General features: G+C 39.6%; 1 long non-coding RNA gene across 2 annotated transcripts in view; it reads left to right on the forward strand.

The window, feature by feature from the left end:
* Positions 1 to 4838: 4838 nt before the first annotated feature.
* The window catches only part of LOC308479398, a 29891-nt gene continuing 7209 nt past the window's right edge, over positions 4839 to 27520 (forward strand). For both annotated transcript variants that reach the window (XR_013987663.1, XR_013987664.1), the window contains exons 1-3: positions 4839 to 4941; positions 7097 to 7161; positions 26114 to 26356. This is a non-coding gene — a long non-coding RNA (uncharacterized lncRNA). The remainder of the gene's footprint in view (positions 4942 to 7096; positions 7162 to 26113; positions 26357 to 27520) is intronic.

Consider the following 27520-nt stretch of genomic DNA (forward strand, 5'->3'; position numbering starts at 1 on the left):
TACGTTGCTTCCCCCATTATCCCATGTAGACGATGTGCTCAGCTGCCAAGATTGCAAGGGATAATAGGCAGTGACAGGCAAGCGTAGGCAAAACGGCCCATTTCGGCTGTCATTTTGTCGTACTTGAAAACCAGTGAACATCGTGATAATATAGCTGTCCCTTAGACACATACCACTGAAATTGAGGGTAGTGTTTAGCCAAGCACCAGTCCATGTACTGGACTCTAGTCAGGCTGAAAATTTAGCCCATCTTGGGAAAAGAAGACCTCTTGGTATTTAGACATGCATGGCATTCCCCTCATGTATAAAATGTACTATCCTTTTAGGGCAGGCTTCCTCAACCTCGGCCCTCCGGATGTTTTGAGACTACAATTCCCAGCATCCCTGACCACTGGTCCTGCTAGCTAGGGATCATGGGAGTTGTAGGTCAAAAACATCTGGAGGGCCAAGGTTGAGGAAGCCTGTTTTAGGGTTTATTTCTTTCCTTCACCACTAGTGCCATTTCAATTTTACTTGCAGATGTTTGTGATTCTTGGGCTTCACTTCCATATGTCCGTAAAAGCTGGAAGATGGAAGAATGTGTTGACCTGGAAATCTAACCAGTGCATGCTTGGCTTAGGGGCAGGGTGAGGATTGTCAAGTCAGTTTTGCATTTTCTTACGACTTGTATCCAACCACTGATGAAACTGAAAAGAAGGTGAGATAGTAGGATGGTCCATCTTTTACAGAAAAAAGGAAACGGGTTAATCTACTGAGTGTGCTTATTCCCTTCAGCATGTGAGTGTAATAGCAGCCAAAGTTTAGACAGAAATATCCATGTTTTCTAAGCAGGCTATAGACAGCACAGCAGTCTTCAAACCCTCTCTCAAATATTCTGTTGCACACAGACAAACTGAATGGCTCAACAGGGACTGAAAGGTTTCTCGTCAATGGCACATGATGTCAATATTAACAGCATGCTCTAGGACATAGTCTAATTCATAATTTACTGGCACTCTTGATTGATATTCATGATGTCCAGTGGACATCTGGAAAATTAATCTGGTCTATCGAAATTAATTGGAAATTGGAACAGGCAAGTCCTATCCATCCTTACACAGAGCTACCCGAACCATTCAACAGTTACATTTATGGTAGGGAGGCATAATGTAGCATGCAGCACATCTTATCATTGGTGACATATCCAAAACAATAACTCAAAGGTTGGGTGCAGTTCTGCAATTCACCCTGTGAAGAACTCAGCCTCAATATTCATATTACTTTCTGAATACTTCCCTTATTTCAAATTCACCCTTACTCAGGGTGTAAATCAGTGTCACCATAATAGATTTTAGAAAATAGCTATGCTATTCTGCACCAGAAGGGTTCTTCTCCTGTTATTTATCACTACATGGTTTCCAATCAGCTGACCTCCTCACAAACTATATAATAAATGCAAAGGAATATGGAGCCAGATGTTACACCAGAATATACATTCGCACTCAGATTGTAGTTAGATTTTAAACCAGATGTTTCCCAGTACCCATAAAATCATAAAGCATGGAAGAGAGTTAGGAAAGTGCTAGTTTTAACTTTTAAAGCCCTTTGTTGTTTGGGAATAGAGTCCCTAAAGCATGAGTGGGGAACCTTTTTGAACTACAGCTTCTATCATTACTGACCATTGGCTAGTGCCAATTTGATGCCATTCCAATACCAAGGAAAGAACTTCTGCAATCTTTTGTGTTGTTTTTTTAAAATGATGATGGTGATGGTGATGGTGATGGTGATGGTGATGGTGATGGTGATGGTGATGGTGATGGTGATGATGATATTTATACTCCACCCAGCTGGGTTGCCAGATATTTATGATATTTTAAGTTGTGAACTGCCTTTATATTTTAGTTACAGATAGGTAGCCGTGTTGGTCTGCCATAGTCAAAATAAAAAAAAAATCCTTCCAGTAGCACCTTTAAGACCAACTAAGTTAGTTCTTGGTATGAGCTTTCGTGTGCAAGCACACTTCTTCAGATACACTCAAGTAGCACCTTTAAGACCAACTAAGTTAGTTCTTGGTATGAGCTTTCGTGTGCAAGCACACTTCTTCAGATACACAGAGTGTATCTGAAGAAGTGTGCTTGCACACAAAAGCTCATACCAAGAACTAACTTAGTTGGTCTTAAAGGTGCTACTGGAAGGATTTTTATTTTATTTTTATATTTTAGGTAAGTGCTATATAACAGCAATATCAGCAATATATAAATACTTCTGTAAAAATAAATGAATGAATATCTTTAAAAACAACAACTCAGCAGGCATCTTAAGTAAGTTTTCTGATTGGTGATTAACTTTAACTGATTTTTATCTGTACTGAATTCTTTTAATCTGACTGTACCTCATTTACACACCATGCTTTTATGTGGTATATAAATGGTTGAATACATAATAAAATAGCCAACTTGAAGAAAAGTTGTTGAGATTTTATTTATTTATTTATTTAGTAAAGTTGTTGAGCTGCCGACTGCAGTATTCCGGTTATGTCTGGGAAATTCCAGACTTATGGCAAACCTACTCATTGTGAGCAATCTTAGCATGTCCCATGCTACTGTTCAGGACTTGGATGTGGCAGAACCCTCTGCTGGAACCCGGGTGGGGTCGGGTGTTCACTGCTATGGGCTTCTGTGCCTATGAAAATTGTGGTTGCTCTTTCAAGTGGTGTTCTTGCCAGTCAAAAGCCACCAACACATGACCCTGAAATGGAGTACTATGTCAGTGGGGCAAAGGAAGGTCACCAAGGGACCTGCTGGCCCATTTCAAGGTCAGAGGCCCAATAAAGGCCCAGAGCTGTTGCAGTGCACAATGTGCTCTGGCCAGTGCAAGCCCAGGGCTTTGGAGTGTGTGGCTGGGTGTGGTGGTAGCTCCAATGCTCCATTCTGATCCATTGCTTCCCAGCCAGAGATAGAATCTCTCTCTCATGGCATCAAGTCTGAAGCCTAAGCATTGAGTTCCTTTCATGATTCGGTTTATCATTTACATTATGTTAGCTTCCCTTACACATGATTTCTTGCCTCCAGAAAGAAAAAGTCGCACAGAGTGAAAGGAATTACTGCACATTGTGTAACTAAAGATTTGGAATTGCAACAATTTGAATGCTTTCAACTGGGGTTTAATTGAGGGGGGGGATGGGGATGCAAATAATTCACTCACACTTAAGGGTTACGATTTTTCAGCATATGTTCATAATTTGTACAGCAAATTTACTAGGATTTATAGAAACACCCAACATCTGGAAATGCTAAGCTTTCCCCCCTTTTCCTTTTTCGTACCCATCCCTTGTTCAGAACTTCAAAAGAGCAATGTGGATGTTTCAAGCTTAATAATAAACACTGACAATTCTGATTTTGATATTGACGGTTCTTTAATATTGCTGATGCCATTATTTGAGGCTGACTGAATTCATGGGACTGCTTGATTAATGGCATAGGCCAGCTATATACAAAGGGACATATTTCAGCAATGTTTTAAAAGCTAAAAAAGAAAGAAAGCTAAAATACTTTTCAGAATTGTCCAAGCTCAGTTAAGGAGTCTTACAAAGAGAGATTCAAAGAGTGGTTTAAAAAAGGGGGGGTGCATAGCCAGAGAGAGAGAGAGAGAGAGAGAGAGGGAGATAAACTTGCAGGTGGATGATGAGTTTACCCAAAGTTGTTAAATCATAATGATAAATATTTAAAATATTTTGGATAGAAGAGTGGGGTGAGCATAGAGGGGTGGGACATATTAAAAATGAAAGATCAGAATTGTGACCCATAGGAAGAGCTGTAGCTCAGCAGTAGAGCATATGCTTGGCATTCAAGAGTCAGATTTAGCTACCAACATCTTCAGGTTGGGCTTGAAGACCCCTACCTTAAATCATGGAGAGCTCCTGCCATTTGTGTAAGGACTAAGCTAGATTGGACCAATGTCCTCAATCAATAGAAGGCAGCTTTCTATTTTCCTGATGCAGGTCTACAATGGAGGTGGTAGATACCTAGGGAAATGAATGAGGGCCAATAGCTCAAGAGCCTATAAAGCAAGTTAATGAATAGGATGGGATAGGAGAGGCAAGAGCCCACAACTAGTCAGGATCAGGAGATGGGGCAGGAGATTGCAAATAGGAAAATGTTGTTGTGTTCATGCCCTGCTAGTGAGCCTCCCCGAGAACAGACTGATAGACTGAATAGGTCTCTGGTCTGATCGAGCAGGGTGCAGCTTATATTAAATTTTGGCTGGCTTTTACAGTCCTGCTCCTTCCTCCGCATAGGAGAAATTGAACATTGTATTCAATGTTGCACCGAGCTTTGCAGCTGCACAAGGCAACTTTGAAGGGGAGCACAAGGTTAGGATGAATTCTTTGCCCTCTCCGCAGTTCTTCCTCTGTCTTAGTGCAATGAGGACTTCAGGCATGTTCAGATGGGGACTCCGTGATAGGGCTTGGGGAAACTGTGCCTTTTTGGTCTCCTTAATCAAAGAACAGAACCAGCGCCAGGGATTGTTGGGCACCATCTGCAGCCCACACCCAAGCAGAGGACCCGTTGCAGCTGTTGAGGTGCCTGCTCTCTTCCTCCTTGCAGTTTCTGCCTGTTTACTGGTCCTCTCTGATCATGCAACCTGTGGGAAGACAGGGAAGATGCCTCCACTTCTGGACAGTTCTACGGACTGTAAGTACTGTAAGTAAATAAATTGTATTTATTTGTTGTTCAATTTCTCTCAAGGTGACACACATGGTTCTTTCCCTCCCCAATTTATCCTCATAGGTTTGCAGGTAGATTAGGTTGAGAGACTGTGGTGCGCATTCTCTCTCCTCTCTTTCTCTCCAATGCAGTCTTCAAGAATGCTCAGAAGCCTTCATTACAGAGAGTGAGGAACAGCTTAGAAAATAACCCCCAGTCTCTTTGGTTGCTGATTTACCTTCCCCTACTCAGCTTGGTAAGTTTGAGGAAATGTGAGAAAGTAGCTGAGAATGGAAATGGTCAAATTAGTGGAGTAGTGCTGAGCCATTATGAGCTAAAGTGAAACTGAGAAGAAGAGCTCAGCTGATAAAGTCTTGGGGATTTCCCAACCATTTCCTATAATTATTGTCCATCATAAAGGAGGAGAGCGAAACTGCCAGTAATAGGATAACCATCACTCTGGAGTTAGGGCTTTCTCTCTCTTTTTTAAAAGTTATGATGGACCTCGTTTCAAAGGTATACACTTCTCAAGAATCAATTATCTTTTTTCACTTTTCATTTCTTGAACATTAGAGGCAAAAAAGGCAACTGTTAAAAGACGGGACTGGTGCAAAGACTTCATGAACACTATGCAGAGCTATCTTTATAACCTCTCACTCATTTTTTAATAACTGTCCCCCCCCCCATTCATGCTTTAACCAGGTGTCATGTTATGCTTTTATTGTTGTTGTTGTTGTTGTTGTTGTTGTTGTTGTTGTTACTTTGGCTTAACTTGGCAGTTTGGAAAGCTGCTGTCTCACTTGTACAAGTGAATCCAAATTGGTTTGTAATGTTTAACTGAGAGATCCTAACAATGATAGGGAGATATTTTTCAAACTCAATTTATTCTACCATGTTGCTGAAAAGGGGGGGGGGACGCAACAGTTGATGCTATATTGTGAAAATATTTCAGTGTCCATTAAAATGTGTCAGACTGGAAGAACAAAACTATGTGAGTTTTCTGTGGCATCTTACTGCATTACAGCTCTTCCCTGAGCATAGCTTGATATATGTGGAATACTGGCTGGGCCCTTATTTCACTTTAGCTCGCCAGGTGTGCTATCAGCTCAGAGTTCATTATTCCTGTCTTGTGGACTCAGCAGGTTAGGAGCTTCTGCCCAAGCTTCCTCAGGACCAATTTGTTTTATTCAGCTGCAGTCTGGTCGGGTTTATGCATCAAACTTGTAAATGCTTCATATTTATTTGAAGAGGAAGCGATTACATTGTCTCCCTGTGCTTCCTTCCCTTGCCAGCAATTGCCTATCATCACCATCATCACCCATGTATATCTCACTTAATGCCCATATAGGCTTCTAAGCAGTTTACAAGAATAAAACCAACACCACCACAAACATTATCATATTTAATGAAAATAAATAATGAAACAATCCCATTAATCCCTGTTGTTCCCAGGGGCTGCCAAAGAAAGCGGTGATGCAGAGCTGCTACTTTTTCCTGGTTGCCCCATGTAACACCTAGCCTGGCCTCCTCTCCAAACACCCGGATACACTTTAAGCAAGTGGCAAGAGCAAACACGGCAGGTGTGCAAAAATGTGCCTCATTCCCTGTGCCTGCTTCGGGTTATTTATTTTATTTATGATTTATAATGTATGTAATGTGTGTGCCTCCATGCAATTACTATTTTGTGGGAGAGATTCAATAACATGCCAGAAATTTAGGTTTATGCAATTGGTGGATTAAAGTGTTGCTTGCTGGGAGGGAGAGGAGGACGGACAAGGGAGTGGGGAGGATGACATGGCAGAAACACACTGGCAGGAGCACCAAATCAGTTATGCTGGTGTATCTGTACCAGCTAACCTTCCCACTGTCTCATTGCTTTCCATCCTGGTAAGCAAGCACAACCCACCCACTGGCAAACTAATGTTGCAGCTCTGCGCTACCCATCAAACTGTGTGTGTGTGTGTGTGTGTGTGTGTGTGTGTGTGTTTTCCACAACAGAAACAGAATCCAGTCTTCAGGGTTTTGTTTTGTTTTTCTGAAAAGCAAGATGGATGTATGCATGTGAGAAACTGCGCAAAGATGAAGAGATGCAGTAATGCTAAAGAATAATAATAATTTATTATTTATACCCCGCCCATCTGGCTGGACTTCCCCAGCCACTCTGGGCGGCTTCCAACAAAATATTAAAATACAGTAATGCATCAAACATTAAAAGCTTCCCTAAACAGGGCTGCCTTCAGATGTCTTCTAAAAGAAGAAGATAAAACAAGAATGAAGATCTTTAATAATCAACATTATCTACTACTTTAAAAAGTGATTCTTTCTCATAACCTCTTACCCTTATTTGCAGAGGCTGAAATGCTATGAAGCTAACAATCACTAAATACTTTTTTTATTTTTTGCTTTTGCAGATTTAGCTTTGATGCAATAAAGCAGACTTATGTGGAAAAGGGCACAGCAGGCTGTCAATTTATAGGCAAGTATATATCAGCTGTAGCCGAGAGCATTATACATTTTGCTAACTTGTTTAGATTGTTTTGTGTCTGACATATGAGATGCGGTTCAGTTTTTGAAATTATATTTATGGTTGTATTGCAAAGACAAAGACTGCTTCCTTTACAGAGTCAGACTGCTTAAAGCTTACTGAAGTCAATTGGATTTAAGCTGCATAACTGCACAGGAAGACAGCCAAAGCTTTAAAGCCTGATCACTTCAGCTGGCTGTAGTTACTTTAGCATTAATTGCAGTTAGCTGTGTGGATGTTTCAAAACAAGCATTGTGCTGCAAATTGGTGTGTTAAAACTCAGTGTGTGCACCGGTGTGTATTAAAGCAATGATTAGCACTATACTGATATCCTAGTAAAAATCCCTTTATACTATGTTTAGGGCAGGGCCTCTGTAAGCTCTAGCTAGAGATGAGGGATATATTGGATTCAAGTTGCGTTACATGATTCACACTTTCTGAAAAAATACAGAAACCAAAACACGGCCCTTCTCTGAATTTTGAAATGTAGTTCTACAGCCAAGTAAAGTGTACAAAAACACACGTGATGAGGTGAAGTGTATATATAAGTGCATTGTTTACTGAAAATAATATACAGAGTTGTGCTTGAAAAATGATATATTGTTTTTAACTGTTTTTTTCTTTTTTGTACTTTGTATTTTTCTTTCTTTATTGTTATTTTTCTTATTAATGTAATCTTTTTTTCCTGAAATTTTAATAAATATTATTTAAAAAAAATAAATGAAAAATGATATATTAGCCAAAACTACACACATATCATCATCTGGGTGACTTCCAAAAAAATATTTTAAAAAGTGAGAGAAACTTATGTGGAGAAATGGACACTAAAATGCTGATAATTTTTCGTGAGGATGTTTTATAAAATCATCACCATCAACACAAACTGATGTGCTAATGTGAAAAACTGAATAGAATTTTGGAAAATGGAGAAATGGGGAAAAATGAAAATGGATGGATTTACCCAATGAGCGCCACAACCCCAGAGTCGTCCACGACTGGACCTAATGGTCAGGGGTCCCTTTACCTTTATCCCTGGCGCAGTATATGTCCTACCCCATAGAATGGTTTCAGAAGATTGCTTTTGACTCATCAGTGTGATGAAAAATGAACAACAGTGTGAAACTGGGATGCAGGGTGTATCTCACAAGTGTCCTGTGAACCTTTCTTCTCATCCAGTGCTCCAGACAGCTCTCCCCCTTCACCAAAACGTCTGGCCAACAGATTCCCACACTCCATTCCCAAGAGCCACAATGAAAATTGCTGACATTTCTCAGACAGACACTCCAATTAAAATCAATGTACTAGATTCGCATCTTGTGTAAATAATGTGTGTCATTGAAGTCACTGATTGGCCGTTCACCAAGCATGAAATCAAATCCATAAGGCTGAGCAAGAGCAGGATCTGGCCACAAGCCATGCAACTGATTGCTTCTCTGGATGCTGGAGAGCCACAAAATTAAAACTGAGTTACAGTATTAATTGATTCAGGATGGTTCTTTCCCAGTAATTATAGCCAAGGGGGCTCTGTCAATACAATTTGCTCTCAGGTGTCAGTACTTTGTCAAGTAGAATGGGTTCAGGTGCACATAGCATAATGAGCGGCTTGCATGAATAAATCAGCCTTTGTCCCCCCCAAAAGAAAGAGAAACTCTCCAGACATAGAATCTGAAGGAAAATAATCAATGAAATATTTGATTTGCTATTTTATTGTGTTATAATGGTTTGGCATTTTACACAATCTATGGCATGTTAGTTAACTGAGTGATATGTGAGAAGCTTGCCTCCCATTAATATCTGTTGGTTTATACCAAGTGAAAGATCCTTAGATGATACCTGGCAGGTGATAGCCATTTTATAAAACCAAAGACGATCTCTTGTGTCAGAGTCTTCACCCCAGTGGCTTTAAAATCATTCCACTTATCTCAGTAAGGCCACATACAAATAAATGGCTTGGCTGGGTCATTTCTCTGTTCATTACAATATCATTAACAATTCTGATTTTTTTCACACTATCCATCATTCATCAGTTAATGCTGTGAACTGCCCTGTGATTTTCAGATGAAGGGCAGTATACAAATCAATCAATCAATCAATCAATCAATCAGTAAGTCAATAATCAGGATGAGTGGGAAGCTAGGAGAAACCAATTATTTCAGTCATGGAATTAACCAGTGCTATTTTTCTGGGGGTACGCATACCCCTAAACATTTTGTGAATCTAAGTTTGGCCTCACTGAGGGGCAGTAATTCAGTATGAGTAGGAAACTGAGAGTACCCCTCAACATTTTTTTTAGAAAAAAAAGCACTGGAATTAGCATCAAATCGCTAAAACCACATTTTCCTTCTGGTACAGCTGCTCTGCTTTTGGCAACTGTGTGTCAAGCAGATATGAATGTGGCAACTTAAAAAAAAAAATTGAGATGCAGGGAAATTAGAGCCATACCGAAGCCATCCCAAATAGGTGGCTTGTCAGGTCACTGGCAAGAGTAATGGATGGGCTTCCCCAGTGTACCAACATAGTCCTAACCTTGTCGCCATCCTGCCCTAACCAGGACCTTTTGAGGTGAGCTGCAGTGATGTCATTGTTGGTGGAGGCAACTCAGATGTTGTTGGACTCTAATTCTCATCAGCCCCAGTTGGCATAGCTAATAGTCAAAGGATGATGCGAGTTGTAGTAAAAAGACATCTGGAAGGCCAAAGGTTAGCCACTTATTTTCTACACACACTCTCTATATATCTATCTTTTGCTGAGGCAAATTTCTGTCCACACCTGAAACCATTATTTTTTGTAATGTATGATGTGGGAGTCAGGATAGGGAATGAAGGGGGAGGGGACACATGCAATGAGTGATTTCAGCCATAATAGCCAGTTCCATTTTGCAGACTATAATTCACACACCTGTTAATTTGCTGAGACTGGTCGTTCTATTTCCGGTCTCCATCTTGCCCTTCTTCAATTCCCCTTGCATCTCTTACATCCTCCCCTTAACTTTTAAATTATGTTGATGCTACTGGTTTGTATTTTGACTTCACGTTTCACTGAAAGGGGCATGGATTTCTGCTCTCCGCAGTTAGCTAAGGTATTTTGCAGCTTGGTATCTAGGAATGAAACCACACTTAAAAGAATCTTGTGGTGGAATCCTTTCATTTAAAGAAAACAAACCCACACCAGTTGTTTGATTCACATATTGAAATCTCAAGTGGGAAGGGATGCTTCCTTGCTCTCTTTTTCCTGCAGCAAAGTGTGCAAAAAACTTCATTCTTCAACACACATGTACACCCCACTCCTGCTGAAACTTGGCTAATTGCTGTGGAAATTTATCCAAGAGCTACAGAGCCAAACAGGTGCTTTGCTCAATTTAAATGTGTGTAATCTACTATGGCTCTCATGTGGTGCTCACACTGTCAACAAATGATGTTCTTTTTAGGCAGGAACTGTGTTCTAATGTGACTTTTTATATGGAAAACCTGGCTACTGTATTCCACATGCAATTTATATTCCATACACACCAGTCACATTTTCATTAGCTGTGAGAGCAGGATGCTGGAATAGATGGCCCATTGGCCTGATCCAACAGGGTTGGGGGGGGGTTGAATCTTATTTTGCCAGGCTCTCTGATCACAGTGCTTTATGCACATCGAGGTAATATATCTCCTTGTTGTGTTCTGTTCTCTGCATCTTCTGCTACTGGTGTTTACTCGGGCAATGCTGAACCTCTGAGTCCTTCTGCCTCTGTACCACAGGCCAACACACCCACTCCTGTCAAATCAGCTCTGCAGTTAATTTCTGTGACTTTTGGTGCCAGTTGAGAGAATACGTGCCTGAAGCTGACCCCTGCCCAATGCAATTCATCATCATTCCCTAGCTCCAGCACCTACCCTTCTGAAATTTTGCAGGTTGCTTTTCTAGGGGCGCCTAGAAAACTGATGTCTGCAGTTTTCATATATTTAGTTGTTTTTCACAAAATCCTGGAAATGGAAGAGGAGCAAATTTCTTTTAGTTTCTTCTCTCCCAGTTCAGGTTTAAGGTTTCCAAGCAAAGAAATCCTGCATCTAACCTTCTGAGGTTCCGCAGATATCTTATCTAGGGGCACCTCTATCTGCAATGTATGTAATATTTCCATACATGTTGTCTAGAAAACAATATGGGAAATTAAGTGAAGCCTTTTTTTTTTAGCACTCCACCCACAGGAAAAAACCACACCATGTAAAATCTCCCTTTGCAGGAAAACCACTGTAGCTATCCTTCTAACCCTTGGGTGTATTCCACTGATCAGAAGGGGGGGGGGGGTGACTACAAATTTCACTCAGTTCAGCCCCCAGTAATCAACAAGTCATGCACAGTACCTTTAAAAAAACATTTAAAGATGTGCATTGCAATAAAAAAACAAAAACTTGGGACTGAGCTGCTTTGAGGAATGTGAAAAATATTAAAAGTACCTACATTGGCTCCCAGTACGTTTCCGAGCACAATTCAAAGTGTTGGTGCTGACCTTTAACGCCGTAAACGGCCTCAGCCCAGTATACCTGAAGGAGTGTCTCCATCCCCATCGTTCAGCCCGGACACTGAGGTCCAGCTCCGAGGGCCTTCCGGTGATTCCCTCACTGCGAGAAGTGAGGTTACGGGGAACTAGGCAGAGGGCCTTCTCGGTAGTGGTGCCTGCCCTGTGGAACACCCTCCCATCAGATGTCAAGCAAATAAACAACTATCTGACTTTTAGAAGACATCTGAAGGCAGCCCTGTTTAGGGAAGTTTTTAATGTTTGAAGTTTTATTCTGTTTTTAGTGTTCTGTTGGGAGCCGCCAAGAGTGGCTGGGGAAACCCAGCCAGATGGGTGGGGGGGGAAGAAGAAGAAGAAGAAGAAGAAGAAGAAGAAGAAGAAGAAGAAGAAGAAGAAGAAGAAGAAAATTTCCCTCAGATGTAGGCTATGAGAACATACTGCAGTTTCTATTTTTGTTTCTGCACCTTTCTATTTATATGACACAAATTTACCCAAGTTATACACTATCAGGTCTATCTTTATCAGAAACGCCCCCAGTCCTATATTTTGTAATTGGTATAAACTAAGTCAGACTTTTTCCTGATGCATCAAACTGGAGTCCAAACAAAATACTGTGCTTAGTGCACCCTCCCTCATCTGAAGTAGTATGCATATTATATCCAATTTGCCTCTTTTTTGGGGGGTGCTGCTGCTGAAGGAAACTAAGGTGCTTCAAATTTAAACTCTTCCTTCAGCCTTCAGTGAATTACCGGTATATTGCTGAAGAAATGTTTAAAAATTCCCCCCCCTTTTTTTTTTTACATAATCATGCCATATTGGGCTCCGCTGCACCTTTGTGTTCTCAAATGAATCCAGGACATTAGGCATGAGATCTAAGCCACAGTTTACCAAGCACTGTTTTCTTTTTCTTTCTTTTTTTGAAAATAATATTTATTACTTTTCCAACAATTTAAACACAACACTACAAAAAAAAGAACAATACAATACAATACAAAAACACTACATAACACTGACACATTAAACTAACATAGCCAAACAAAAACAGTTTAAAACACATCAAACAATTTCAGTATCTTATCTTTCATTCACTTATTTCCACGACCTCCTCACACCTCCCTTTTTGTATTCCACTTCTATTAGTTGTTTCAGCAATTCCTTTCCATCTTCCTCTGTTTTCTATCCTATAATTAACTTAACACATTCTAACCTTATTTTTCCTTTAATATTCTATTAATCTATTTATACTTAATTCCTTATAACATTTCTACTAAAGCCATATAACTTCATTCCAACATTCTTCTAACATTCATTAATTTTACAGTGTTTCTGTAAATAGTCTTTAAACTTTTTCCAGTCTTCTTCCACCGACTCTTCTCCCTGGTCTCGGATTCTGCCAGTCATTTCTGCCAGTTCCATATAGTCCATCAACTTCATCTGCCATTCTTCCCTGGTGGGTAAATCTCGTGTCTTCCAATCCAAGCACTGTTTTCTTGTAAATTGTTGTGTTTTAGCTAAGATGCATCCATCGAAAAGACAGAATTAACAGACCAACTTGACTCCCACTGAGGAAACGTCTACTTTCTTTATACTCTAAATTCCTCCACCTCTTAGAATTCAAGTAAAGGTGGTTGTTCTGATTTTATCACATCTATGTACTCCCTGTCTTTGGCATTGACCTTCTAAAGAACAGATGTTTTTGTTTTTATAATTAAGATAATGATCACCTAATAATTAAGAAACCGTTAAGATAATATTAGCTCATCAAGGGTGTAGCAGGCTTTCTATTTCAGTAATGGATATGGAATAAACTATTTTCCTGGGGGTGGGAACTGAAAAGTAGTTCAGTTTTCAATCCTGTGCACACATTGAACTCAGTGGAGTTTGCTTTCAAATTATAATAATAATAAGGATTGGGCCACTCCAATTTTGCCACGCCCAGTTTTGAATCAAGTTGAGGAGAGGTTATCCTTCACTGATCCTCCTACCTCTCTCCTTTCCAGAACATCCTGGGCTCTGCAATTCCTTGAAGATTTTCTAATTCCTGCCAAAATACTACCACCTTCAGGCAAAAATGGCACCCACATTAATCAGATCCTGAGGAGGAAACAGTTTTGAGCTATATTTCATCTGCATAATATTCTTAAATGCTCTCCTTTTTTAGTTAAAAAAGAGACTGCTTTTTACTTCTCTCAAAAAATGTCATGCTATTGTTCAATTTTAACTTAACATTCAAATGTATTTTCCACTGAAGCACAAAAGAACACAGTGGTACAAGCTTAGTTTTCATTAATTCTGGGTTTTTTCATAATAGAAAGTAAGCCTTTGTAATCATGCTTCTTTGAAATTATTTCTTCAAAGGGTGCAAGAGATCTAATAAACTCTTTTTTTCAGACCTTGTAGGAGGCCTTACACATTGTACTTTTGTTGCCATTGCATAAGCCTTGTGTGTTTTACAGACAATAAAAGAGACCATTGAATATTAATTTCTTTAACAGCTGGACCCTGCACTTTGACTGTGAAACAGGTCCCCTTGTGATATTCATCTGTGTCCTCCTTCTTCATCTTTTGAAACCACTTGAAAAAACTTGTTATTCTTTCAATACTTGTTGAAGACCTACTAGCGGTTACTCTTGGTGTATAATTCTCATTGTGACTATTATTTTCTTTGTTCATCTTGTTATTCGTGGTCCTCGCTCAGACAGGTTCTGAAATTCCAAGCACCTTTCTATAAGGTGGCATAAATGATTGGTTAGGAAGGATAGGAATTTCCTGGCTTGTGGTATCCCTTTCAAATGACACCTTATTGCATTTTATGGTGGAAGAGCATGCCAAATTTCGATTATTGCAATGTGTTGTATGTGAGACTTGAGGGTAGTTTGGCAACTCTAGTTAATACTATATGGCAGCTACAGTGCTAACAGGCCCAGACATATGAAACACATCTGGGTTTTTAAAAAGCTACACTCTCCCCCAGTCCACTTCTGAACCCAATAAATATACTGGTGCTAACTGTTACAGTTTAGGACTAGGTTGCCTGGTAGGACTATTTTCTCCTACATGAGTCTGTCTCCAGAACTTAGGCCAGTTTAAGTTTTAATTTGTCATGCCCCCTCTTTAGAACTATTTTCTGAGGGAAGCCTACCTGGAGCCATACAGTTAAAGACTTTCAATATTTGCTGAGGCTTTTTAGTTTCTGTGTTTTTAACTGGTATTTGTAGCAAAGATGCCAGTGAAGTGCTCAGAATCAAACTTTTCAATTTGCAAAAGACCACCTCAAAGGAAATACAAGCTTTTCAGTCTCTCAGTTTATTCTCTGGCTCCTTCAAATCCAACAGTACAAGAAGTGCTGGCTTATCTTCACCTCCAGGAGGGTCTAATCACCAAAGCACCAGTAGGTGTTCTCTCGCGCGCTCTCTCACACACACATTTAAAAAACAGAAGTTCCAGATTTTTGTGTTCAAAGTGAACTCAGAAGTGAGCTGAGATGAATTTCTCTAGAAGGTTCTCATCTGAAAACTGAACATTCCACAGGTCATCATGCCATTTTGTTTGTAATTTAAAATACATTTTTATATTTTAAAAATGGCTTAACCATTGCATATGACTAAGCCATGCTCAGAGCAGATCCACTGAAAGCAAAAGAGTCAACAAATCCATTTATTTCAGTAGGTCTACTCAGAGAATGACTTAGCTGAATACAATCCATACAGGGAATTCTCTATGCAGAAACCAGTATCATTTTTAATAGCTTCATCTTGTTTCTACTGATAGACAGTTGACTACCCAAGTTTGCTATTAGTGAGAATGATAGCCTTTCATGGAGACATTTAGATAATGCATTCTGAACTTTGGCAGGAATGTGCAGGTTAATATATCAATTTCATTCAAATTAGCAAGTCTACTAGTTACATATACCCATTGAGTAAATGAGTGTTGGGACTGTGCAGGTGTTAATAGCATTTGTTTTATTCTCAGCTGTAAACTAAGTTTTCAATATTTCAAGGAGTCTCTGCCTATAGAGATTGCTAGTAAGAGGATTTTAAAACTTGAGTGGCCTATCCAGTTGTTCTGACTGATCCCAAGATATTTATAGGTAGAATTACTATGAAGTGTATATGACATATTAGTGGTTACCAGGTGCTGCTGATTTGCAGGATCTTTACTTTTGTCTTTAATTATATGAAGACTTTTACATTTTTCAAGTGAAATGACATTTTTATATGTTCTCTGAATTTTTTTTGTGGCTGTTATGAGGCTGATGAGTCTACTTGGAGATTCAGCGAATAATTTTATGTTATCCATATAAAAAGGGCTCTTTCCTGCCTTTTCTAATCAGTCGGTACTCAGAGCCAGGTACTTTTAACAGAGCTAAGTGTGGCGCAAGAGCCAGACAGAACTATACTGGGAGTTCCCCTGAGAAATGCCCATTTAAATCTGAATACTAGGAGAAGGGAGATAACTGTTAGAAGGTGTCTGCTTTGCATGCAGAACATCCCAGGTTCCATCCCTGGCATGTCTAGGTAGGGATAGGAATGTCTCCTGCCTTAAACCCTGGAGGTCTACAGCCAATCAGAAAAGACAGAAAAGACTCCAAGTTCACCATTCCCTGCCCATCACTCCAAGACGGAAAAGACTCCCAAGTCCACCATTACCTGCCCATCAGCCTTGCTGGCTGGGGCTGATGGGAACTGGAGTCCAACCACAACTGGAGAACACCACCTTGGCTACCCCTGGACATACCCTTGGACCATTGATCTGACTCAGTATTAGGTAGCTTCCTAGGTTCCTATTATCTATCTCCATGTTGTCCACTTCTATATTAATTAACCTGCAGCACTATAATAGTAGGATTCAATTTATACATATTAGTGCTTGAAGCAGCCAGAAGTGTAACACAGCACCAAAGGCCTTGCAGCAATCAATGTAAACTGCAGGCAGATTATATGTTTGGGAGTGGATTCTTGATCATTGTTTATACCATGAAACAATTAATCCACATTATGCACCACCCTCTGGTGGTAAAGGAAAGGATTCCCCCCCCCCCCTCTTCCTATTTAGTTGGGTTCTCACAAGGTCATATCTAACTAGTTATTTTAAATAAATTAAAAAGACAGCTTTCATTTAGCAGTGACAATGTTGTTATTGTTAAGTTTCCCCCCTGTTGCCTGTGGATTGTCTCACTTCGTGCGTTATATGAAATGATATGCTAAGTTTTCTGAACAGTACATGTTCTGTATATTCTTTTAAAAATACAAATATGCAAGGTAATGCTTGGTTTAGTTCTTGCTGATAGTAAAATGTTGAGCGTTTTACATCCAATTTATTTATTTATTTGACTGGCTCATCTTAAGGTCATGTGCATTCTCGTTGACATTTGTGCTGGTGTGAGAAAGGTGGTAAAAAAAAACCCCTGAGCTCAGCCTCTGAGGCCTTCATGTGAAATTTCATTTTCTGTCTCTCCACCATTTTAAGTTAATTTCACACATCTACACATCTAGTGCAAATATCTGTACAGAGGAGGCCTTCATGCATGTAGCTGTATACCCAAATGTGTCCATGAAACCTCAAAATCTGCATGGCTGGATATCCAGGTCACACTGAACTTGGATGAACAAAGATGTATGTGTTAAGGATACCCACCTCATAGATGCCTATGGACCGACACTAGTCGGGTGGATTCTCCAAGTGTCTGATGTGAGAGTGGTGCTACTCAGTGCATCCCCATTCCCCCACATGCATGTTGATTTTGCATGTGAAAAATGCTTGGAATATACAGAGAGCCAATGCACATGCGTAGTATTCTAAAGGTTTTTAGGAGCCAATCATATGCAGGGCCAAAGTTTTCCTTCTTTAGGATGAATCTAGGGAATCACCCTTTTATCATTAAGATGCCTCTAGGCATTCATCAGTGGCTGATCTAATCTTCACATTGCTCTACAGTTGTGACTGACAAAGAGCAAATCTACACCATACATTTTAATCCCATTCAACACACATTTAAAGTAACTAGCTTCCCCCCAAGAATCCTGGGAATTGTAATTTGTGAAAGGTAGCTGTGTGAGGGTGAAATGACAGTTCCTAGGGTTCTTTGCGGGGTAGACATGTGCTTTAAATGCGTGTTGAATGGGATTGAAATGTATCTGGCCATTTTTAATCACAGCACTGCCCAATTGGTACTCAAGGGAATTTTCCACACACACACCCCAGGCCAATAGCAAGTGTGGTGGATTTTCATTTAGTATTACACATAGTTTGGCCATTAGGCTTAATCCCAAAGACTACAAAGAATGTGTGGACATCACTGGAACTCTTGCGACAACCAGTTTTGCTTAGCTGTTGGGGAACGTTGAGTTTTACCTTACACCTGTCTGTTCCAAAGGAATTGACTCAATAAATGTATTATCAGATTTCACTGTCTCTCTTTGCTCCTTTTGTTCCTCAGGCTATAGACAATGTGTAATATTGATCTCTGTACTTATGGCATCTAAAAATAGTCATGTGTAGGCCATTTCCTTTGGCAACACAGCTGCCCGCTACAAGCATCCTATTGCTGAAATGACCATTTATTTTTAGTTTTCATTCTTGTTTCAATCTTCAGAGTTGTTGGAGGCCAATTTTCTTTCTATTGTAATTTCCCCTTCCTTTTTAGCCCTGTTTCTTCCCTTCTGTCAGTCACAAGTCTTTTTTAAAGTTTAAAGTACAGCGACTTAACTTCAAATAAAAAAATAAAAAAATCCATCAACTGACATTTCCATGTCCATGCACATCAATTTTATTTGGGCTTCAGTTTGAGAGTAGTGTCTTGTGTTCACTGTCAGCACCTCTCAGAAGATAGTTTTGTACTTAAGTTATGGTATCTGAAAACAAAACACATATACATTGTGCAAGTTATGATTTACAGCATAGTTGAAGCATATCTTCCCCTTTACCTTCTGTGGCAGCTTCATTAGCTGTTGTATAGTTGTCGTATGGGGTATAGTTTGGAGAAAATTGGGGGGAGTTGGAGTTTGGGGATTGTGAATTTAATCAAGAGTATGCCTAGTTTTCTTCCATAATGTGCATATATTTTGTTCTTAGATATCACAAACAAAAAATGAAATGTCTCATTAGCTTTGACTTTCAAATACATACACTGTTACATTTACCTCAGCTATTTGTTCGCATCAGGGCCTGAATTAAGGATGTCCTTGGCATGCTGTTGCACAGCACTGATGTCATTTGGCAGGTCCAATGCTGTTGCTGATCAGCTCTGTCTTCCTGTGAAAATGCCCCCAGCCCCCTGCCCCATTCTTCAGTTTTACCCAGCAGTACCAGCATGGAGGTTAGCAATTACCTCCCCCCCCCCCACAAAGCACTGCCACTTACAGATTGACTGCATTATGTGCTGTGAAAGTGCTTCTTTAAATGCCTTAGCAATTTGCCCCCATTGCTTAAATTAACGCCGACTTTGGTTTCATCGTGCCATGCCCTTAGTAATGGTTTCCCTCTCTTTTGTTCCCCACAATAATGTGTATAGTGAGATTGATGAATTTTTAAACACACTTTGAGCTAACATTAAGAAGAGAGTATCTGACTCCAAAATGGCGGGTCTTGTTGATCGACACTCAGTTTTGTGTATTAATGACATAGAAGAGGTCTTCAAGTTTCCCTTGGCACTCTCTTTTATTATTACTCAGCAAGCCTTCTTAACAGGGGAGCCATTTTGTCTGTTGTGGTTAGTAACATTATTTCACTCTTCTTACTAAGTGGACTGGATGCCCTTTTTACTGACATCTGGAAAGATATCAGATGCCAGTGAGGATGCATTACCAACATACTCCAAGAGAATCTTTGAGCAGAAAACTTTCTTAGCACAAAAGAAAGAGGAAGAGAGTTGTAGGAAAGCTTTAAAAAAAATCAATCAGGGATGTCCACCATTTCAGGGTTAAAAATCTCAGGGCTCCTTGCATTTCCTACACTTATTTTAAGGATGGACATTCGAGTCTTCTGTCAATGGCCTATGGATTGAGAATGTATTTTACCGCAGAAAACATAGCAAGACAAAAAAGACTTTTTATAAAGTTTTCTTTGTGCATTTTCCTATGTTAATGTTTAGTGGACTGAACATCCTCTGAAATGAATACATGCATGCAAATAATGCTTGCACCACCTAGCTGGAAGGGTTTCATAACTATGAAGCATATATATTTGGGAATAGCCCAGATAATGCATTCAAAACCTAAAGATTGATACTGCATGTTATAGTATAATTTCTGTGGGCAGTATCCTGCTAAATAAGTGGTTGAGCAGAATGACTTTTGCTTGTGTGTCTCATCCACCTGTTTGTGTATTTCACCATCCACAAATCTGCTCCAGAGGGTTGGAGGGGAATCCCCATTTAAGGAGTCATGAATGGGAAAAAAGAGAGGAAAGTCCTGATGGAGCAAGAGGAAGTCGTTCAACTTTTGATATCATTTTTGATATCCTAGAATCACAGACATAGAGGAGACAAACTCCTGGTAGATCTCTGTTAGGGGATTGCTCTGCGAATCAATTCAGAACCAATCAATTAAAAGTTGTCTCATTAACTATGCAATATCAGTGACATTTCAGAGAGCTTTCCCCAAGATTGCAGCAATATATAATCATGCAAATGCTTATAACTGTAGTGCCAATAAACTTTATTCAGAATTCCCCTGCTCAAGCATCTTGTGAATCAGACTAAAGCATTCCAGTAAATCATGCTACAATAATATGATGATGATGATGATGTTGAATATTTTCCTGCTTGCAAACTTAAGAGGGAAGAAATCTATGAAGAAAGTTATATTTGATACAATTAGCAAAACCCACTGAGCCTAGAACATGGAGTTTTGTTGTTGTTATTGTTGTTTTTGTCATAAATGAGACTAGGTGACTGCTGCTGAGCGATTAATTTGCTGGGCAATGATTAAAGTATTTTATATGTCTGTCTCCCTGGCCATATGCAAGCACATCTGTAAGAAAGTAATAGCAGGTGTTTTGTTTTTTATGGCTTCCTTCTGTTTGTTTTTGACAAGTCCATTTGTTATTGTATAAGAAAATGAATAATCTCAGTGCACATTTGATTGGAATGGAGTACCTTGTCTATTTAATATCATTAGTATTCTCCCTGCACTTATATGGACATTGCATTGCTGGAAACGTTTAGCTGCTGAGAATAAAAGTGTTGTGTATACCCTATTTGACTTGATCCACAGAAGATGAAACATATTAGCTGCGTTTCCCACCATGTTATAATTCTTCATGCAGCCTGCTTTAAGTCATATCTTCTCATTTATTTAATTTCTGATTTTGCCATGTTACCTTTCAATCATAACATTTCTCAAAGCAGTCGAAAAATATTTTAAGAAATAAAAATTGTCCAGTAGCACCTTAGAGACCAACTAAGTTTGTTCTGGGTATAAGCTTCCGTGTGCATGCACACTTCTTCAGATACCTGAAGTGTTACCTTTTCACATGCACACGAAAGCTTATACCCAGAACAAATTTAGTTGGTCCTAAGGTACTACTGGACAATTTTTAAAATTTAAAATTTATTTTGACTGTGTCAGACCAACATGGCTACATACCTGAATCTCCTTCTCAAAGCAGTATTTGACCTCTACCACATGCCTTGCATGGTATGAGAATTGATATTTTGCAAAGTCATTTGGTAGCCTTTATACAGCATTTAGTCTGACCTCAGAGTATGCATACCCTCTCAGGTAGCCTGCTAAGTGTATGTTGACACTTGGGTTAGATGTTATGTCTCAGAATACGCAGAAGTCTAATGAGGAATTGTGCTAGTCTTCAGCTTCTCTATAGTACCCATTTCAACACGAAGCCATTATATTTTATAGCATGGTTCATCAGGTAAATCGTCCCCATTATATCGGAAATCTTCATATGCCTGGTTCCATGTAGGCTCTTCAGGTAACGGGAAGTGGAAATCCATGTAGGCAGCTCTAAAACTGCCACACAGAAGAAATAGTAAGTGGAGGCTGTTTTAAACAGCTTCCAAGCCTTCCAAGCAGAACTTGTAATATGTCTGCCCACACTAAGTCAGGGAATTAAGTACATTAATATTTGATGCTTCTTCTATATGCCAAATTGTTTGGTTGTTTGCTTCTGGCTTCTCAGAAACTTTGGCCAAACCACAAAGTCTTTCTTTGAACCATTTTTGATTTAGCATAATTCAAAGGAGAATGAGCAGTGGGTTGAGAGAAGGTTAGTGATTACTGCTCCAGTGAAAGTGTTACCTAACACCCCCCCACACACACCACAACTCATTGCTATGTATAAACTATGAATTCCTAGCACATCTCACAAGGTAAAATGTGTTCAGTGATACTGACCAATGTCATGAACATTGTGGGGCAAGTCCTTTCACAGAATTTTAAAAACACACATCAATGGGTAATATCCAATGTTAGTTGTAGTCAGAGTAGACCAATGAAAATAATGAACTTAAGTAAGTAACTTGAAATAAAACCTGTATATTAATAGATTACTCAACCTCATTGACAGTACTTTCAGTGGAAATCAAGATGTAAGAAGTCAAAGATTAATTGCTTTTTGATATATTGTGGAACAGCCATTACTCTTAATTTAGCATTTGAGTTTACCATATATTTGTCCCAGTGTTCAAAACACTGAACACAATGAGTTGACCTTTAAAAAAACAAAAACAAAAATAATATTGCTGAAAATTCAATTAAAAATCATGAATATATTGCCTTTGCCTACAACCCATCACCATTGATTTGGTGGTGATTTAGATATGAATTTTGGCAATTCTTGTACATTAAAATGCTGTTAAAACCTTAATTTTGCTTCTTTTACACTTAATGGAGGAACAGTTCCGCTTTTATCATTCTGTCTTGCTTAATCTTTCACAAAATAACCAATCATGGTCTTCATCAGCTTGGACAGTATCATTGGCAAATATTGCTTTGATGATACTACTTACCTGTTGGCAACCAACAATTTGGTTTGAACCTTCTTTAAGCTGAATGGTCAACCAGTAGCCGAGATGCCACTGGTGATTTATATTTCTACAGGCAGTTTCCATTTAATTTTAAATAGTGTATTAGAAGTAAAACTCTCCAAAGGAAAACAGACTTGGTAGATCCAATTATCTATTATCATGCTCAGACAGTCTAAGTGTGATGTACCTCTCATTGGAAAAGGATTTGGATTGGCTATAGGAGTAAATGAAACAAATTAAGCTCCAGTTCCTTATTTGTATTTGAAGGTCAGTTTTCCTGTAACAAAACCTTGATGCTGTGCAAAATTGGCCATAACCTGAAGAGCCACTTTAGGCACAATCAATGAGTTATTCATATTCAGCTGGACTTCTGATTTTTCTGTTTTAAGTATCTTTTTGCAAACCAGTTTGTAGATTTAGGTCTAACCTTCGACAATATGCAGAGAAGGGACATTGTTGTGAAGAAGTGACCATATTCTCTAGTAGGTTATAGGATCTCAAGACATGTCTAAGTTCATTTTCTTGCCTGCATTCAATTCAGAGCTGCAGCCAAAAGAGTATGCATTGTGGTGGACTGAGCTATGTAAAATTAAAAGCTAAGGAAAAGAAAGCAGCCCAGTGAGGACTGAAGATGCTCACTGACCATGGAATGTTGATGTACTGTTGGGATGAAATGGAAAACTGGTTGGAAAGTGAACAGAATTAGGAACTGTGAAGGAAGACATGGTTAACAGAAGCACATCACACTGTGACATTTTGTTGTACGTTCCTCCCAAACCTCAACTTATGAGCTCTCTAAACGCAATAATTAGAAAAGCTAAGAATCGCACTTACAATGGTAGCAGCTGCATCAGAACAAAGGCTAGTGTGCAGGAAGAACCTTTTCTGTTGTTGTTGCTCACATTTCCTCTGTATAGAGGATCTCGTTGCATTTTAATACAAACTGGTTTGTAGGCTTCGTGTATGAAAATATACTACTTTTTTTGTAACTGACAACACTTTACTGAAGTTGAGATGCAAAATCATGCATTAAAAGTCTTGAAGAATGAGAGAGAAACTTCTCAGTAGGGCTTAACTGAAACCACCAATGCACTGCCTTAGAGATCTATGAGCACTGTAAAAGGTAAAGGGACCCCTGACCATTAGGTCCAGTGGCGGACGACTCTGGGATTGCGGCGTTCATCTCGCTTTACTGGCCGAGGGAGCCAGCATACAGCTTCCGGGTCATGTGGCCAGCATGACTAAGCTGCTTCTGGAGAACCAGAGCAGCGCACAGAATCACCGGTTACCTTCCCACCGGAGCAGTACCTATTTATATACTTGCACTTCGTGCTTTCGAACTGCTAGGTTGGCAGGAGCTGGGACCGAGCAACTTAGCGATATTTTCATCCTCTGGGCACAATACATCTTCCCTGATGGGCTCTCAGAAAATATTTCAGGGGAAAGGGGGAAATCCCTGGACTCTATTTTTATTCTCTCATTTTCCACTTCATCATGGATATGACATAGGGTTAAGGTTATGATGCAGAACTGGGTGATAGCTGGCAGCTTGTTTCTTGTCGCATCCTGGCACCTTCATTAGGAGAAGAGAATGCTGGGAACCAACAATGAACAGCAAACAACCGCCTTCAGCTTGTCTGTGTTACTTATAGTCCACATGAATCCAGGTATTTGGAGTAGTTAAGGAAACAATTTGGAAGGACTAAAATAAAATCCCCTTAATGACTTTTGTCCCAGGAGAATGGCAACCATGCATTCACTGGAGTAACAGAAGGTTGACTCATCTTAAAGTAATGAGCAACCCACAGGAAGACAGCCAGCCATGTGGCTGGCAGAGCCTGCTGGAGGCAGGGATCCTATAGCTCATTTATGCTTCAGCAGGGAGAATTTTCTGACAGCAGATTATTTATTCTTACAGAATATACGCTTTCCCTGTGTTTTGAGGCCAACAACTGCTGAGGAAATTAAAAAGGCAAACCAGGAGGAAACTTGCAGGGCACACACTGTTGTTTTGAAGCCTGAAACAGGGTAGTGTGGAGGATCTGTAGCCATTTGGCGTCTGTGTCCCCCCCCCCCACCTCAAATTAATTCCTCTCTGATTTTGGAGAACTCATTGAGGACTTGGAATGGAAGGATCTATAAATTTTAGTTCCCTCAGTTTCACATTTTTCCAATCTTAGATTTGGTTCTTTGCATTTGGAAGCAATTTGTGATTTATTTAGTTTTAAATTCTCACAAAAAATCATCAGGATTTTAGTATGAATTTCTCTGAATAAACACATTTTTTGCAAGCACTTTCTAGTATTATATTGCATCTTTGTGTGCTATTTTCACTAATCTATTCATTTTTATGCATGCTTTCCAACAATACATCAGAACTACATTGCAAAATTCAGATATGTGTGAATTTCAAAGGATAGCTGTGTTTCTATTTGCATATTATTTTTGGAAAGTGCAAATTTGATAGATTTGATAGATTTGGCTTTAAATGTGTACTGAATTGAATTTCTCCTCCATCCCTAGAGAGGACTTGCAGAGATGAAACAGAATCAATACACAATTGGGACTGCTATCATCCATCTGTGAACTAGTACGATAATAAATTAATAATAATTTTTTTTTATTTATACCCCACCCTTCAGAAAACCAGGCTGAGGGTGGCTAACAACAAATTTAAAACACTTACTTGTAATACAACAAAGAAGCAGCATAAAATACAGTATAAAAACATGAATAACAATAAAATTCAAAGTTCAAATATCAATTTGTGGGAAATCCATCCAATGAACATTAGATAGTCACCAGGGCTAGCTGGCTGAATTAGTCCTACTTGGGCCAGTGAGGAGGTCAGGGGAGAATTAGCTGTGGGGTCCCAGAGTGGGTAATCTTCATAAAAGAGAAGGGGGAGGGAAGAAAAGGGAAATAAAAGAATTCAAATTAAAGGCCAGGTCAAATAGCTCTGTTTTACAGGCCCCAGCGAAAGGAGGTTAAATCCTGAAGGACCCTAGTCTCATGGGACAGAGCATTCCACCAGGTCGGAGCCATCATTGAAAAGGCTCTGCCCCTGGTGGAGGATAGTCTGACTTCCTAAGGGCCCGGGGCCTCTAAACTATGGTTATTCATGGACCTTAAGGTCCTCTGCGGGGCATACAAGGAGAGGTGGTCCCATAAATACAAGGGCCCTAAGCCACAAAGGGCTTTAAAGGTCAAAACCAGCATCTAACAACAACAATATTGAAAAGCAAAAAAAAAAATCAAACTTAAAAATGTATCACTTACAATGGTAAAATGTAAATGCCATGTTTCAAATATTATTTTGAACTTCAATTCTCATTTTTGGGTGGCCAGATCTGGTTTCCGATTATATGCTATGTAAAATATGTTGATGATCTCATATGTCTTATTTTTCTGCCCAGTCAATAGGAAATCTTAATGTATTTCCAGTCGTCCCCATTCTTCAGATGTTTTGAACTACAAATCCCATCAACCTCAGCCAGTACAGCTGATGTATTCCATCTCGGCCCTGCTTGACTGCTTCATAAGTGATCAAGACTGGACACTGTAGTTTTCTTTGGCTGTGCATACAGTACCATGGCTAAAGAAGAATCCCTGGTGTTCAAAAGCTTCCAAGAAAACATGTAAATTCCATTATTCTGGAGGTATGCTCTTCGCACAGTTTTAGCCATCACATATTCAGGTGAACATCAGTGAGCACCAATAGAACCTTTTTTTCCAAGGGTGGATGCTCGTTGCAAGTGTGGCAGCAGGAAAAGGTTAAACCTCCCCCTCTCTGCATGCTGCCTTCTTGATGAACATTGTCCCACCCTTCGTTAAATCAAGAGGGGGATAATGAACTGAACTGATTGAAAGCAACGCAATTAGCATCCTGTGTAGTTAGGCCCTCAAACACACCTTTAAAAAAATCACTTGGTTTGCTTGAACAGAATTTGTCATGTTTACTCCATGGTCTTCCCATGCTAACCCCCAACCCATCCCCCAAAATATATTTTGCAATAGCAGGGATGTTGACAGCAAGCAACATAAAGATCTCTGCTGGGATGGCTCTGGCTGTTTGCAGAGGTGCTATCTGAGTGCTAATTTGATTCTGACAAGCTGTGCCTGTTTCAAATTGGGGCACCCTGTTTCAAAATAAAATCCTGTATAATTCTTGCTTTGTGGGGAAGTTCAGAGGTTTGGGACTCCAATCTGAATTGATACAATTGGGATCTTAACAAAAGTTCTGTTCTCACCCTACTAGCCCCTGGCTAAAATTTGTACCATTTGTCTCAGGCCTAAAGCTTGTTGTATCTTGAGACTCTATCCGTGGCCTCACTGGCTCCTGTTTTTCAATCTCTGATATATTGTGTAAGAAGATGGAAAAACTCCACCAAAGTAGTCAGTAGTTCCAAAATGAGAGCGTTCACTTTCCTTACTATGGCAACTCCTAGTGTCTCTCCTTCAGGTCAAGAGCGTAGATTAAAAATTTACGTGTTCCCACTTCCTTGTTTTTCCACTGCATTTAACTTCAACAGAATGATTTTCTATTTGGCTGACAAAGAACAACAGTGAGGTAAATTGACCGGTTCATTTTTTGAATAGCAGAGATGTACAGTGTTAACACTTGACTTGCTGCAATCCATTTGTCAACAAATACGCCATGATCCTTAGCATGAAGTGTCACCTCCTCCTTCTCAATAACACTTTAAGGAGTGTCACCCTTTATTCAGCAGCAGGGGCAGGGACACATAGTAGACTTCTCCATCAGAGTTCAAAACGGTCACTCCTTTAGTTTCTATGAGGAGCCATTTTTGCCAGTAAGGAAG

The sequence above is a fragment of the Podarcis pityusensis genome (genome assembly GCF_964106645.2).
Source record: "Podarcis pityusensis genome assembly, chromosome: 1".
Taxonomy (NCBI): domain Eukaryota; kingdom Metazoa; phylum Chordata; class Lepidosauria; order Squamata; family Lacertidae; genus Podarcis; species Podarcis pityusensis.